The following is a 15,423-nucleotide window of genomic DNA, read 5'->3' on the forward strand; positions in this document are numbered from 1 at the left end:
ATATAAATATATGTTTTATATTTATGTTGTATATTATAAAATATAAACATTTTATATATAGTATTCATGTTATAGATCATACTATATATTGCATACTTATTATTTACATATGTTTTATGTATGTATATGTATTATTTATTTGATAGGACACTCTATTTGACTTCCATGCTAACTTTGAATTACAGACCCTCTGCCCAAAAATGTAACTCCACCGTACTTATAACAACAAAAACTCAGGAAACAAATTTCAGAGTTATAGATCCTTAACATTAAAATACAATGAAAAAGACTTCTGTGTATCGGCATGAATACTTTGCAATTCTTTATTCATCTCATATCAACTGCTTGGAATCTGCACAGGTTCAAAAAAATCCTTAGAACCAGATGAATTTGGGATATTCAGAATTTTATGAATTTTGGAAAATTCATATGGCTTATGTTATAAAGCATGACCAAGGAGTCCTGTAGCAGCACCCTATAATGAAATACTCTCATGTTTCTGCAGCAAAACATGTAAATAGGTACACCGCATGGGGAAATAAGGACTGTAAATAGGCTCAAATTAATTCAGGCCAGGTTTTGCTGCCAAATGAGTTTTGAACAGAACTTTCAGTTTTCAGAGTGTTTTGGATTTTAGAATTGCAGATAAGGCATCGGGGACCTGGATTAAAACAGAATTGAGTAGACCCTGCAGACAAGGAGGCACTGTTTAAAAGCCTTTTCCTACCCTACCAATTCCTTCAACATCTTAAAAAACAGTGTGCTTTTGCCAACTAATCAGAGGTGTTGCACTTCTATATTTTTAAAAAATTGTATTTAATGAATAGACTCAAAACTCATGTGAGAGTCATTTTGGAGAAGATTTTTGAAGCGAATTACAAATGTCTACTTCAAGCTTTTAGAAGTAGGCAGGTATGAGCATTATTAAAAGTGACACATGGTTTCTGAAGTCAGTTGGCTACGAAGGGAGCACTTCCGAAGGTCTGCTTCCACTACCCTCTCGCCATAGCCCAAGTGTCCTTTAAAAGCAGAAACTCTCCTACTTGTTATTAAAGTGACACTTTGATGTTAGAGGGACAGTGTTAATTATTTTAAAGTTCTGGTTTACTATCACAGAATCAGTTGGCACTTGTTATTATCGAAAAGACAGAATGTGGAGTACTGGTGTTTTTAGATAAGAATGTGCAGTTCCTTTCAATTTGAAAGGCACTCAGCCATGATAAAACCAGTGACCTTGTCCATGATATCAAATATTATTATCATTACTCATCATCTCTACCCAGAACTTTGAATATAATCCCCTGAAGTTTAAAGGCCCGGCCTTTATACTGTCATCTTTGTCAATGACATCGTGTAGCAATCGGTACATTTCTAGCCTGATCTTTTTGCTTCAAGAACTTCTTGCCTCTGAATGATGCAGTGAATGAGTTTATATTTGAATTTATCTTTGTATCTCTATCCCACAATTGGACTTTTATTCTAGTTAAAGCATCTCATTCATCAGTGATTACATTGACTCAGTTTTTCCATAAATGTTGTTTTGGTTATGAAATTCACATATGATAGAAAAATATTTTTCTCCTTTATTGCATATTCCCTTTATTCAATAGCTCTGGGCTCAATCAGAGCAACATACATTTTTTATTGTAAACATGTAATAACATTGCCTTTATTATGTTCAAATGAAATTAATTCATAATTTCAAAAATTACATATAACATATTGATAATAACAAAAATAAAAGAAATTAAATTATAATAAAATAGAATATCTCTCAACATGTAAAATTCTCAAACAGACCAGATTGGAAAAAATAATAAAGGAGTCAGATGTCAGTACTACCTACAATAAATACAGTTTTCTTTGAAAGGCAAGTTTCCATCTAATTATTGTTTATACCATTGCTTCTCAAATTTCAAGTGCATAAGAGTCACTCATGGCTCCTGTTAAAATGTGGATTCTGATTTCACAGGTCTGGAGATGGGCATTTCTAGCAAGCTTGTGATTCAGATGCTGATCAGTGCATATCTGACATTAATTCTATCCTTTTGGTTGACCACTGTAAAATAATTTTTTTAAATTTTATTTTAATCATTGTTCAAGTACAGTTTTCTCCCACCTACGTAAAATAATTTTTATAGTCACAAACCTTATGAAAATAGGTTGATTAATATATAATATGTACAAACAAAGGGATCTTTTCTCATAACTTTGTTTATAAATTCAGAAGTTAAAAGAATCTGTTTAGGCTAACACTTAAGAGAAATTGACTTTTCTAATGAATGTTGAAACAATTTAGGTTCAATTGTTGTAAAAAAGGAGTATACTACATCATTTTCTTTTTTCTTTCCTGTGGATTTTTGTTTTCATTCAATTGAGCTAGTTGTACACCAGTTACAGCATGTGAATAGTAAGCAATGTAAATTTGTAGTTTTACACAAATTACATACAAATCATCACAATTTTGCAAATCATTATTGAGGACAACAATTAATGAGCTAAAATCTGTTCAAAAGAAATAAAGAGAATAGAAAAACTAAATAGCCAACTCCCTACACCAATAAACCATACACTTGCAGAGACTAAATGAGCCAGAAGAAGTGGGTGGGGGTGATTGGAAAGAAAGATGAAGAAGTGACTATTGTTTTAGGAGTAAGTTATGAATCACCTGGCCAGCTAAAGAGCCTGAATAATGTTTCCCTGTCACAGACGACCAAACTGTGGCTAGCAACAAGACATCCCTGGTGACACCCCTGGCAAATTTTGTTCTGGTAAAAGGATGCCACCACTCTGTCTTGCCTGTGGGCCACAGTTTGGTCATCTGTGACAGGAAACCATGGGTCAGTCTTTCTCATTACTTCTTGGCAATGAAAATATCTGCTATTCAGGATTTAATTCTGACCCATGAAAAGAACTGCTTGGAATAGGAATGTTCCTCATTTCTATTATGAATCCTCATTCCTATTATGAGTACATTTATGTGTGCTTATGTACACATAATGAGTACACTTATGTGTACATTTTTATGTGGTAAATACATTCACATTGTTGTGCAACCATCACCACCATCCATCCCCACAGCCCTTTACATATTGTAGAATGGATACACTATATCTATTAAACAGTAACTCCCCTTTCTTGCCTCCCACCAGCTGCTGGCAACAACCATTATACTTTCTGACTTTATAATTTTGACCATTATAAGTAACTCATATTAGTGGAATCATACAGTATTTGTCTTTTTGTGCCAGGTTTATTTCACTTAACACAATGTCCTAAGGTTTCATCCATGTTATAGCATATTGCAGAATTTCCTTCCTTTATAAAACTAAATAGTATTCCATTGTATGTATATGACACATTTTGCTTATCCATTCATCAACAGATGGACAGTGGGATTGTTTCCACATTTTAGCTCCTGTGAATAATGATACAGTGGACATGATTGTACAACTATCTCTTTGAAACCCTGCTTTCAATTCTTCTGAGTAGACACTCACAAGTGCAACTGCTGGATCATAAAAATTAAACATATTTTTAATTTTTTGAGAAACCACCACACTGTTTTCCGTAGCAGCTAAACCATTTTACATTCCCACCAACAGGGCACAAAGCTTCTAGTTTCTCCACATCTTAGCCATCACTTGCTGTTTTCTGCTGATTTTTTATGTAGTCATCCTCATGGGTGTGACCTGGTATCTCATCGTAGTTGTGATTTGTGTTTCCCTAATGATAGCGATTCACACACCTTTTCATGTGCTTATTGGCCATTCATGTATCTTGGTCTCACTTGGGACCTGAATTGCATGCTACTGAATTGTATTTGCTGGTATTTCACTGAGGATTTTTCTAACAATGTTCATCAGGACTGTTAGTCTGTAGTTTTCTTGTAGTGTCTTGTCTGGCACTGGCGTCAGGGTTATGCCAGCCTCATAGAATGAGGTAAGTAGTGTTTCTTCCTCTTCAGTTTTCTAGAAAAGTTTGAGAAAAAAATGGTATTAGTTTCTTTTTAAATGCATGGTTGAATATACCAGTGAAACCCACAGGTCCAGGATTTTTCTTTGTTGGGAGAATTTTGATTCAATCTCCTTAGTAGTTATAGGTCTATTTAGATTTTCTATTTCTTTGTGATTTACTCTTGATAGGTTTTGTGTTTCTAGCAATTTGTCCATTTCATCGACATTATCTAATTTTTGGCAGACAATTGTTTGTAGTATTCTTTTAATTTATTGATTTTTTTAAAGAGGGAGAGAAAGGGACCAGAAAAGAAAGAGAAACATTGATTTGTCGTTCCACTCATTTATGCATTCATTGGTTAATTCTTGTATGTGCTCTGACCAGGGATCAAACCTGCAACCCAGAGTATCAGGATGATGCTCTAACCAACTGAACTACCCAGCCAGGACATAGTACTTTTTTCTAATTTTTAAAAAAATTTCAATTACAGTTGACATACATTATTATATTAGTTTCAAGTGTACACCCTAGTGATTAGACATTATATAACTTAATAATAATCATCTCAATAAATCTTGCACCCAATACCATACATACATAGTTTTTAGAATATTATTGACTATATTCCTTATGCTATTCTTTACAGCCCACGCCTATTCTGTAACGACCAATGTGTACTTATAAATGTCTTCACTTTTTCCACTTTTCCCCCAAACTCCTTCCCACCTGGCAACTGTCAAAATCTTCTCTGTATCTGCGATTCTGTTTCTGTTGTGCTCAATTCATTTATTGTTTTTAGATTCAATTGTTGATAGACATGTATTTATTGCCACTTTATGGTTCATATTTTTATTTTTTTCTTCTTCTCAAAGAAGACCCTTTAACATTTTATATAATACTGGTTAGATGGTGATGAACTTCTTTAGGTTTTTTTTTTGCGGGGGGGTGGTCTGGAAAGCTCTTTATCTCTGATTTTAAATGATAGCTTTGCTTGGTACAGTAACCTTGGCTGTAAGTCTTTGCTTTTCGTCCCGTTGAATATTTCTTCCCAATCCCTTCTGGTCTGCAAGATTTCTATTGAGAAATCATCTGATAGTCTTATGGGAGCTCCCTTGTAGGTAATATACTGTTTTTCTCTTGCTGCTTTTAAGATTCTCTTTAAACCTTTTGTGTTTTAAGTCTTTAACCTTTTGTATTTTAATTATGGTATGTCTTGGTGTGGGCTTATTTGGGTTCATCTTGTTTGGGACTCTCCACAATTTTTGGACTTATATGTCTATTTCCCTTACCAGGTTAGGGAAGTTTTCTGTCATGATTTCTTCAAATAGGTGTTCAATTTCTTGCTCTCTCTCTTCCCTTCCAAGCACCCCCATGATGTGAATGTTGGTACACTTGAAGTTGTCCCAGAAGTTTATATACTATCTTCAGTTTTTTTTTGATTTTTTCCCTTTTTTGCTGTTCTAATTGGGTGTTTTTTGCTTCCTTATATTCCAAATCACTGATTTGATTCTCAGCTTCATCTGTCAGAGTCATGTGAGAGTTAGCAGGCCGTAGTGGGCTTTGTCAAATATTCCAAGTGTTACAAGAACAAAGCTGGTCAAGATGTGAATGCACCTAGTTAACTTCCTTACCCTTGTTTTTTGTGATCTGTAATCAGGGGAATGGGTAGGTAGGATCTAGGCAGGGGAAGTCAATATAAAAGGGAAGAGGACACAGACAGGCCAAGCTAATCTACATGATAAAGATCTAGGAAAAAGTAGGGAAGAGAGAGGAAGAAAATTTAGGTGGGAGATACGATAGAGGGAAGAGTTATAGCGTGGGCCATGAGGGTCCGGTGTGGCTGCATGAGGGGACTGGAGCCGTATTCTGCTGAGGGTATGAATTGGATTCCCTTTTGTGGTATTTGTGATGTATAAGTGTCAGAAATCCTTTAAAATGACTATTTGTGGTTGTTGGAATGTGATTCTTTGACCATGACTGTGAAAACTGAGCCACAAAGAGCCCCAGGATTTGTTAGGGTTTTATAGTTTTAGTTAAAAAGTTACTAAAGTGGGAATTTCATAGGTAGTCAAGGAGAAGACATAAGTTGGGCCTTTTGTTTTTTATTCCATGTGGAAATTAGTAAGACTCTTCAAAGGCATCTGACCTCTAAAGAGATTGTTTCCCAGCTAGTTGAGAAAAGGGTTTGTAATTTAGGGGATCATAAAAGAAAACAAACAGAAAAATGAGCTACACAGCTTGCAAAAAAAAAATGAAATGGCAAATAAGTAAATGCAAAAGTATTTACCTCACTGGAAGGTATAAAATATTTTAAAAAGTACCATGATATATCAAAGCTGTGTGCACCTGAGGAGAAAAAGCTGTAAGAAACAAAACAGCACTCTAACTCAATGCTTGAGCAGATGCTGGGCTGCCACGTTCTGAGGGCATCAAGACCAGGGCAGTGGGAGAGGCTGATCTTCGAGGGTAGAGCCTTGTCATGGTAGGTGAGAAGGGCTTCAGTAGATGTCCAGTTGTGGGGATGATGGCAGCGCCTCACTTTGGCAGAGAGCAGGCAGCTGCGTTGGCAAAACCTTGGGTTGATAGTACACTGAGGTGTATAGGTACAGGTGTGTAGGTATAGCTATAGGTGTACAGGTATATATAACCCTGTACATATATTGAAGGGATTATGTCAGGAGGCAGATGGCAATGGTTTTACTTGGGCCTCAAATTCATTCAAAACAGGTAGGGCTTTGAGTTGAGTTATCTGGTCCTCTGATACTATTTGGGGCCATTGAAAAGAGGGCTATGTCAAATGGTGACCACAGCAGGGTATAACTTGCAAGACAGTTGGCTGGCCACTATTGATTGGTGGCTTCCACTCGACATCAGCAAGAACGCCTGGACACTGACTTGTGGCTCCCTGGTGGGGGTGACTGGCTGAGGCTGTGTTCTATCCATCTTGGGTTGCTCGTGTCTGTAATAACTCCAAGTCTACAGCTCAGCTTTCCTTTGATTCTTCTGACCTGTTTTGAGAATAATTATAAGTATGCACATAGACATTTCTATTTTACAGTTAGTCTTGAGCTCTTGGCAAAATTATCTCACATAGTTTTTGGGTTTTTTTGTGCCCATATCTCTTCAAAGTGCCAGGGGATTATTGTCCAATTATTTCAGCTGGAGAAAGGGAAGGCACAGAGTGAACAGTGGAGGGGATTGAATAAGGTGTGTGCATGGGAGGGGAGGGAGAGAGTGGGGTGGACATAGAGAGAAAGCAAGGTGAAAGGAAATTAACCAAATTGTGTATAGTAGTAGGAGGTGATATTTTTCTGGCTCTTGTTTTTTTCTTTATGTATTTATTTTGGAAACTTATTTAAAAAGAGCCTCATTACTTTTATGAGCAGAAAACTACTCATGAATATTATTTTTCTCAGATGAGGAAGAATCACAATGAGCCAGCAACAGTGCCATAGTAATTAGTTACTATGAACAAGCCCGGGCTGGTAAATCAAATACATAAACATGGTTTTTCTGATTATTTTATTTATATGGAACCAAAATTGATTGAATAACCAGATCCAAAATTTTTTCACTATAATGTGTAATTATCAACTCAAAGCAATGGCATTAGTGGATTGCCCCTGGGAACCAGGTAGCTTCACTTATTTACTTAGATGTAAACAACAAATTTGTGTTTATTAAATTGGGGTATGGAAACAGAGAATATATCAGAATCAAGATTCACAACGGTTGCAATATAATAGCAGAGTGGGTTTTAACCAAGAAGTTAAGCAGTAATAAAAATCAACTCTGAAGCCTTGGCTGGCATAGCTCAGTGGATTGAGTGTGGGCTGGGAACCAAAGTGTCCCAGGTTTGATTCCCAGCCAGGGTACAAGCCTGGGTTGCAGGCCATAACCCCCAGCAACCACACATTGATGTATCTCTCTCTCTCTCTCTCTCTTTCTCTCTCTCTCTCTCTCCCCCTCCCTTCCTCCCTTCCCTCTCTAAAAATAAAGAAATAAAATCTTTAAAAAAAAAATGAACTCTGCATTTATGGGTGGGAGATACTAGCGAACTGAAAGACCTGAAAGACAATGAAAGACCTGAGTGCTTTAGTTGACCGAAACCTCAATAAGACGCCTGGCCCAAAGCTACTGTGTTGTTAGGTGGCGTTAATAAAAATGACACACCCAGAACAGGGCAAAGAATATCTCCCCATTCTCTGATTAAATGACAACCTTTACCACTTGTATATGTGTGCCCTTATCAGCCCAAGTGCATTGAGTTGGGGAGGGGAGAAAGGAGAGACATTTCTCATCCCAGAGAATTTTGGAGGCATTCCTCAACTCCAGTAAAACAATGCTATCAATGCTAGTGTTCTTGAAGTTCACACAGTTCTTTGAGCCTAAGACTTAGATTGGCTAAAGAGAAGATACCTTATGCAATATCCCTAACTTGTGACTTCCTCTGCATGAGAGTATTTGTAAAAAAAATTTTAAAAATGCATAAAGTCTTTCAAAAATTGTTAGAGCTAAACTTGTTCTGAAGTTCCAGGATAAAATTCAATTTGAAATTAATGGATAGAAGTTTTCTACTTTCATTTGCTAAAACCATGAACTTGGATTTGGTCCTGGAAATAAAATGTGTTCTTAACAATGACATCTCCTGTAAGAGTATTGCTGGTTGGCTTGATTGATGTTGATTCTTTGCCAAAAGTCTTTCTGCTGGCATCTAGATAGGCTCTCTGATTAGTCATCTTGTAAAATTTGCGGTCTTCCTTTTTTTCTTTCCTTCCCTCCCTTCCTTCTTTCTTTCTCCCTCTCTCTCTGTCTCTCTCCCTGACCTTTCCTGTCTCTCTTGCCTTCTCCCCCTTTCTTTTTCTTTCTTCTCCCTCCCTTTCTTTCTTCCTATCATCTTCCTATAGAGTCAGAGTGCCAAGCACAAAATCGTTGGTGACTGATAATAATAGCCCCAATCTTTATACAGCTGAGGCCCCCAGGCCAGCCAAGACTTGCAAATTCAGACAAGCTTAGGGAAGTTCCAGGGTCAGCTCTACTTTATGAGGCTGAGGACTCCCCTGGGAAAGAAAACTCCTAAGGAAGGAGAGTCAAGACCAGAAGCTTGGTCCAAAGATGATGTGCTAGACCAGACTGTGATGGGCTGCCAAGGACACACAGCAGCAGAATTACTTCAGCAGCTGGAGGAAGCCATGGGGCACAGGGCCACCTAGAGGCAGCTGGAGGAAATGAGTGTGGGAGCCTGAGGCGCAGGAATAGTAGACTCCCAAAGGGAGAACTGGGACAGAGTCCTAAGATCCTGCAGGTGGGAGTGAAGTCAAAGCAAAAGGATGTGGGCTAGGGAATCAGAGTGTTCTGAACTATTACGAAAAATCTGAAGGGAAAACTGATGTACTTCAATAAGCATATTCATCTTGAAGAAATACTGATAACAGGCAACTCACCTGTGCTATAGAAACATCCTGTTTACAAACACCGCTTCCCGATTAGAGAGAACCTACTGATTGCTCATTCTAAAGTTACTAACATGGGTATTCAAAAGGAAGTCTTGTGCTCACTAAAAGTACACCAAAAAAATGCTGCAGATCTCTAAAGAAATAAGAGCACCAGTTTTGCCTAACTGAAATAATTATGTTTTTCAAAACATAATTAAATCTATGTTGTAAATACTTATCGTATTTGACAAAAACGTATGTACTCATTGAAATGTCTCTCTTATAATTACTTCTCTATCCCAAAATTAACAAGAAAAACAGTAATCAGGTTTGGGGAAAATTTTTATTGCCATCATTATTGTAAATACATAAAATGAATTCTTCACAGTGTGTGCGGGCTTAGCTGGTCACAGACAAACATTTGTAGCACTTTAATAATGTTAGGCTTCAATAAGCTTTTTAGCAGCACCTGGTAATAATATGGTCTGCCCTCATCCCTGCATTTTCCAGTTTGTGGATATCACGCCCGTACACCTGTGAGCACACCCCCAGGCTTCAGCTCAGGCCGTCTCTGACCCTGCTGTGGGCGTTGCAAACCCACGGTTTTTCATTGGCCCTAAAATGCTCATTGTTGGGGCCAATGATAAACCCAGCCCAGCTTTCTGCTTTTTCCTACACCAAGAGAGGAGAAAACAATGTAAATTGTACATGGCATGAAATCCTTGTCTTCTGGGGACCGTGACTTGCGTTAACTGTGCATAGCTTTGTCCCTTGAACGTGGGACATGTGCCTGTTTCAATATTTACAAAATGTATTATTAGGAAACATGGAATAATAAAACATGAAATGAGGCAAAAGGATAAGAATTTGGTTTTTATTTTGCCTTTGGTACAGTGATTTTGTCTCAATGTTGGAATGAACTTTAAAAATAGAGGTTGTTAAGCTAGGCTGGAAACAATTTTTAAGCAAGAGCAGGGCCCATATTTAACTCTTGGAAACATGTAAATCCCTGCTTGGAGGATAGACAGGGATGGGAAAGATTAGTATGTGACATTAGAGGGGCCCATGTTTAACAACAGCAGTAACAACAAAAAACACCTTTGCTCAAGTTGAATTGGGAAAAACAAAGGATAAGCATTTTGTGAGTTCTGTGTGCACATCTGTGTGTGTGTGTGTGTGTGTGTGTGTGTGTAAGTGGTAAGCCTACTCTCACAGCTCTTACTGTCCGACTCTGCACACACCCCCACAGACTCACCTACCCGCGGTCTGTATCAAAGCGGGTCTGACTGAAGACAGCAGAGTCTTCCTCAGGGAACCTCTCCTCATTGCACCTCTCCTTCCTGCCATCCATTAAAACATTGCTTTCCAAAATGGAATCTTTCAAAAATTCTTCTCCTTCCCCTTCCTAGCAAATAAACAATTCTCTTAACACATAAACACCTCACCCCAACTTTACAAGAACATGGATCAAGAATTTGACCTATCATTTCTGAAATGTTGCCTACTGTAATATGGAGCTTACTTACCAAAAGAAATGCCAAAATAACAGAGGATACTGCTTTACATTATCATTGAGGCTATAAGGGGAGGGAAAGGGAGAACCTCTGTGAAGAGAAATTGGGAGAAAAAGTAGAGTTCAATCTGTTTTTAAATATCCTAAGTGAATATGGTATAAAAACCACAAAGCATGGTTTTATCCTCAAAGGATATAAAGGAAATAGAATCTTTAGAAAAGTAGGTCTGTGTTTGCGCTGGGGAGAGAGCTTGCAAGAACGTTTGGTAAGAAAGTCAAACCTCAGCCGAGTGCTTTTTTTTTTTTCAGCCCGAGACCAAAACTGTAAAAATTAGAAGAAACCTTCTCTTTAGGACAGAATTGAAGGGTTTATAGTATAGATCCTAGCAGATGGCTCTGTGTGTGTGAACTATTTCTCCCCCTTTCCTCTGAGCTCTGCAATGAGATCACGATGCTTCCACGCTGGCCTTCAGTCCTCCACTTCCCTTTCTGCTGGGCGCCCAGGATGGTTATCAGCATCATCGCCTGATTATTGTTATTACAAATAGTTATTGGTAAATAACCAAAAAGCAGCATGTTTAGCAGCAGTATACTAGATGTTGTCTTATACATATCCAGAGGATTTTACACCGAATAAAAGATGATTATACCTTATGTGACTTGTAGAGTTTGAAGGTTTATGCTGAGCTTATACCAAATTTTATCCAAGTTGAAAGAACTGCATATTGATGTTAAATATTTACACTTAAAAGCTGAATTTTATACCCCATAAACTTGAAGATGAATTAAAAATTTGCCCTCTTACTAAAATAGAAACTTCTTGAAGCTTGACCTGTTTCTTCCTTTGGTGTTATCATTCACACTGTGAACCCCTGACCTAATCTAAGTGATGGCTCATCTGTCACTGGCGGGGGTGAAAGCATTTCCATTCCCAGTCGCCGTGGGGAAAGAAAGGTTCTAGAAAGTTGTCCTTTCTCCCATTGTGGGAATATTAAACCCCCAATAGAACAGTGCTAAACTTTTTTGTTTCATATTCTGTTTTTCTATAAACAAACTTTATCTGTGGCCTCGTAACAGACAGTCAGTTCCAGGAAACACACAGCTAACAATGTCATTCCCCTTGCACTGCACATAATATAAAAACAGAGTTTAAGTAAATATTTGAATTAGGACAATTTGAAAAATTTAACTTTGGAGTAGCCTTTCGCTGGCACATATTGATCACTCCTTTCCAGAGCAGCTGTTTCGGTGGATTCAATCTGCCACACATGCACCATTTAAATGAAGCTAGTTCAGTGGAACATGTAATATTCCAGCAGAGTATAATCTAAAAAAAACCCACAAAACCCCCAGCATTTGCAGAATGCAGGTTCAGCTCCTGTTGCATATCAAAAGAAAACTGGTCTATAAACAGCAGAAGAGCAGCACCTAGTGATAAACTCAGATATAGCAGAAAGATCTTCTGTCACAGCTGGCTTATTAAATTTGAGGTTAATATTTCCGTTAAGTGGCTTTTTTCCCCCTTGGTATTTTAACCGTGGAATTATTCTGTGAAATGACGGGCAGGCACTGGCTGATCGCTCAGGTCCTTTCAGCTCTGTTTGTAATTCTCCCATTGGGTTATTACTATGTACTTTTCATTCTCATTGCCCCACGGTCTTTTTAAGCGAATGTGTCCAATAGATGAAGGAAACTTGCTTAGGCCTAGCCTTTATCTTTTATGTCAATTAGCTTCTTTGGGATGCTGACGAAGAAATAGAAAGGCTTATATACACTGGGACAATGTGATGGGAAATCCCAAGGAAGTCCCTTTTCTCTTTAAAAAAAAAAAAAAAGGAAATAAAAGCCAGGGCAGGATTTCTGTACATCTGCATTGTTGAAAAGGGAAAAGAGAGTATGGGCCTTTGTATAAAAATTATACCATTGATCTGCTAACAGTAGGTAGTGTTTATAGGATGTTACACCCCTCCTTAAGTCATAAGGATGCACTTCATTTATCAAGTTGTTTGATCTCAAAAAAGATCATGATATTTCTATGGAAATACAATAGGAGCCTAAGTTTGCATAGTCAAGTTCTCCCAAGTAAAAACTTTAATATCTTTGTTATTTTATTCTTCTACAGATTAGAGGAAAATACTTATCTATGGAAAGCAGTCAGATAAGGAAGTAGATAAAACCTTTGGATATGCAGAGATACATGAAAAAAACTACTAAATTAAATTACGCATCAGGAAGGTGAACTTCTTTAAAAGTTCGCATTACCGGTGGATTCAAACGGTGCCCGCCAGAGCTTGCTCCCACAGGCGGAAGTTCTTGCTGGACTCCTGCGGTTAGTCTGTGACCTGGTGTCTTCCTCTTTTCAACAGAGTCGTGTGACACAGTGTCCCATGCAAAATCCCCCTGAATGGGTGACTTACGTGCATTTCTTCCATGCATCTACATGCAACACACAGGCACTGACAGTGCAGTCTCACAGCTAAGTAACCGGACCTGGGAAACCTTCGTGTGTTGCAGTGTGGGTTTCTATGGAGAGATTAAGGTACCAAGATATTAAATGTTTCTTAGTGAGGGCCAGAGGAGCAAGCTTTCACAACAAAATGATCCAGATAAACTAGAGATTGTGATGAGCAGAGACCTCATAAATTAATTAATTAATTAATTAACTAATTAATACTTCCGAGGCATCTACAATGGGCCAGGCATTGGTTTTGGTTCTGGGATGTAGCTGTGAACGGGCACAAAGTCCTGCCTTCATGGAGCCTTCATTGTAGTTGAGAAGACACATAGTAAACAAGTAGCCAAGTGCTAAGCAGAGTAAAATCAGGATAGAAAACTGAAGGTCCTGATATTTTAACCTTTGCTTGTAAAACACAGAGTAAGGGTTTTGTTTCCTGACCCATCAGAAACTGGTTTGGAGAGGTTCACCCCACCAAGTCCCCTCTGGCCTGTGGATGGGGATTTCTTTGCCTGTGAATCCTCTGCCATGTCCAGATCCTCACTGAATTCTCACCTCCCCGTTCCTCTACACCAGACTCTCCATGCCCGCAAATGCTACCAGTTCCCTCCCAGCTTTACATCCCTTTTCAAGAAGCTGGGTAAGAGGAGTAATTCATTTGTATGCTCCTTCAATTGTGTCCTCCTTGGCCTGTGCTGTGTTTGTTGACAAATTTTAATTGTTTTATGACACAGGCACCCAAGCTGGACTGAGATCACCACTTTGTTATTCAGAGGCCGTTAATTATTCAGCTGCTGGCTGCTGGCTTCCAGTTACCGCCTATTTGTGTGCCCCAAGGGTCAAAATTAGGCCTTCTTAGAGGAGCTCTAGGTGAAATCTTTCCAGCAAGAATGCAATTGGCCAATACTCAGGGTGCAGTGCTTCTTATGTGTTCATCGCTTGTACCAGATGCAGTGGGATCTAGTTGGCAGTTGCTGGCTCTCAAGGAGATAACATTCTTACTGATAAAGGCTTCTTAGGAACAGACCTTTGGGACACATAGGCACATTTGCTCTTTGGGGATTTCCTTTAAGTCATGGAATCTTAGATATGAAAGGAGTCTTAGAAGTTATCTAGTCTTACCTCCATATGCTGCTGGGAAGGACAAGATTATGAGAGGTTTTGATTTACACAAGGCCACACGGCCCTGGTCTCTTTCAACCACACCAGGCTGTTCCTTGTTGTATTCATTTCGTTTCAGCCCACACCCCCTGAAGCAGCCATGCAGCACACGACAGCCATCCATCCCAGTCCTTCTCCACTGTAAGGGCAAGAGCCCATACATGCAGCGCTGAAAAATGGAAAAATAGCCACCACAGTGCACTACTTAGAAATTCTGGAATTTTTACATCAATACACAAAAAGGAAACTTTGATTTTAGTTGTCTTTGTTCTCATTTTAAAATAGAGCTCTGGCTGGTGTGGCTCAGTAGATTGAGCGCTGGACTGCGATCCAAAGGGTCTCCAGTTCGATTCCCCGTCAGGGCACATGCCTGGGTTGCAGGCCAGGTGCCCAGTAGGAGGCACTCGAGAGGCAACCACACATTGATGTTTCCCTCTGTTCTCTCTCCCTTCCTCACTTTCTAAAAATAAAAAAATAAAATCTTTAAAAAATAAAATAGAAATATCAAGAAAAGCTATTTCATTGTTCTTTCATTTATAACAGAGAGTAGAATCAGCAGCTCTTACAATGTCACCTTTGTGCATATGCAGCATCAGCTTCATTCCTGTTATGTCCTTGGTTTGAGTACAGGCCTATACTTCCTGGCTCAGTTTTCAGATGTACATATGTTTTGGAGTCAAGCACTTCCACGTTCAAAATCAGGATTTGAAAAAAAAATCAGGATTTGACACCAATTAGTTGTGTTGCTTTTGTTATTTAACACCTTAAAACCTTATTTTTTTTTCATCTGTAAAATGAGAAAGATACTGACAACTGTGGAGGGCTTTGCTGAATGTGTCCTCAGCATTCTTTCCTCCCTTTGCCCTTCCCATAGTAATGGGATCGAAAAGTGTGTCTAGTTT

This window comes from Phyllostomus discolor, chromosome 2 (genome assembly GCF_004126475.2).
Source record: "Phyllostomus discolor isolate MPI-MPIP mPhyDis1 chromosome 2, mPhyDis1.pri.v3, whole genome shotgun sequence".
Taxonomy (NCBI): Eukaryota; Metazoa; Chordata; class Mammalia; order Chiroptera; family Phyllostomidae; genus Phyllostomus; species Phyllostomus discolor.